We start from the raw sequence: 1,969 nt of genomic DNA on the forward strand, positions 1-1,969 counted from the left end.
CTTTGCAGACGACTTGAATACGCGACGGGGTATTATAAATGGCAGAGTGGCCTTGCTGCCACGATCCACTGAGATTCAGCCCCATGTCGTACCGATTCGTCACTCTCCTCCAATCTTCACTCCAAAAATAAACACTTTGAAGAAATAAACAGAGTCCCTTATACCAAAAATAATTATATTATTAACTTTTAGCGGTTTAGCCCGATGGTTGGAGTCACAAGTGCGCGCTTCGGATATACATTTAAATAATACTACGTTTAAAAGGTAGATAAAGCGTTTGGGTAAAAAATAACTTTTCTTAAGAACAGTTTGGTGTTATTTCACACTTGTCCACATTCACTCAGTTCTACTGTTTCTTATGCATGCAGGTATGGTAATATGGTTACTTGCTTTCGATATGCATCAATCAATTTTCGCTCAGTATACCTTCCACCCTCAAAACTTGATTTCAGCTATGGAAATCCAGAATGGTTACAGAAATAGATCAATCAGGTACAATGAATACAAACTGAGGTTCCATGCATATACTTCAAATTGTCGTTACTGAAGTATGTACTCTCTTTTGATGCTCTCTGTGACAGGTGGTCGACAGGGAAGAACTTCTATTTACTGAAGTACTCAATGCTCTCCGGCAGATTGAAATAAAAAGAATTGGCACCTTATCAGTAAAAGTGGCAGAATCAAGACGTCACATTGGAGATCTCGAAGAGTTGCTTCAGAAAGAGAAGGTAGAATTTTAGGTATGATAGTTTATTTGGAGTTTGATTTCTGGCTGAAGTAAAAGTGATATATTGCTAATCATTGAATATTCTGTTGTGACAATGACACATGAATCTCTGCAGAAAGTTATAAATAGGGGGGTAAGTAAGGGGGAGCTAGCGATGGATATACTTGAAATAAATCGATTGCGAGTGCATCTTCTCTTCCATTCATATGTGTGGGACCAACGACTGAGGTGCAGCAAAATCATATAACAGCAGCCTCCAGGAAGGGCTCAACAGCTCTATACAAAAATCTACAGAAGAGCCTTTAAGTACTATAGAGAAGCTTGTATCAACAAACTCAACTTCCAAGCAAGGTGACTCCACGCTTACAGATGCAAGATGTGATAAAACTTCAAAGCTGGAAGGAAGTGGTGAGCAGCTGGATTCCTTACCAAGTGATAACACCACAGGGCCACATCTTTCTTCAAGCTTAAGTTTAAAAGCCCCAGCCGATCCTTTAGACTGGGATACATGTGCGGAGAGGAATCTCGGAGGGTCATTTTCCATGCAGCAAACCTCGATGCAGCATGGACTGGTGAAAACATGTCAGGGAGTATGATACTGGAAGTAAATAGTTCTGCACATACTGAAGTGGCAGCAGATTCATTATTGACTAAAGGCGAAACTGATATGGAGAGGTTAAAGTTGGAAAAGCGTTTTGAAGACCTGGGTGCGACTGAAGTAACCGAATCTCATCGTGCCGTGTTGCCCGTGGAAGGGGCGGATAACTCAGACGAAAACACGGGATGGATTGGGATGCCCTTCCTGAACCTCTACCACTCTTATAACACGAGTTCTTCAGAAAATAGCACTTCAAACCTTGAGCCCCTCAATGATTATAATCCTGTATATGTCTCATCATTTTATGATCTGGAACGCCAGGGGGGGTCTAGATTTATTCTTCCTATTGGTGCAAATGAAACTGTTGTGCCAATTTATGACGACGAAGGAACAAGTATCATAGCACACGCTCTAGTGTCAAAAGATTATTACGTTCAGATGTCTGATGAGTGGGAGAGGACCAAGGATGGGGGAGAATCTTCCGTTCTTTTGCCACTTCATTGATTCATTGAATCTTCAGTCGCCATTTCAATCTTTCGAGGAAACAGCCTCTGAATCGCTTAGAAGTCTTGGGACTATGGATAGTAGCATTTTATCCATGTCTGGTTCTCGGAGCTCTATGATTTCAGATCCACTCGTGTATA

General features: G+C 41.3%; 1 non-coding gene across 1 annotated transcript in view; it reads left to right on the top strand.

Annotated features, from left to right (window-relative positions):
• LOC113314692 overlaps positions 1 to 100 on the top strand; it is a 3,296-nt gene extending 3,196 nt beyond the window's left edge. The window contains exon 1 of the ribosomal RNA XR_003342574.1: positions 1 to 100. This exon is cut by the window's left edge and continues 3,196 nt beyond it. This is a non-coding gene — a ribosomal RNA (28S ribosomal RNA).
• The last annotated feature ends 1,869 nt before the right edge of the window (positions 101 to 1,969 follow it).

Source organism: Papaver somniferum, chromosome 9 (genome assembly GCF_003573695.1).
Source record: "Papaver somniferum cultivar HN1 chromosome 9, ASM357369v1, whole genome shotgun sequence".
NCBI classification, from domain to species: domain Eukaryota; kingdom Viridiplantae; phylum Streptophyta; class Magnoliopsida; order Ranunculales; family Papaveraceae; genus Papaver; species Papaver somniferum.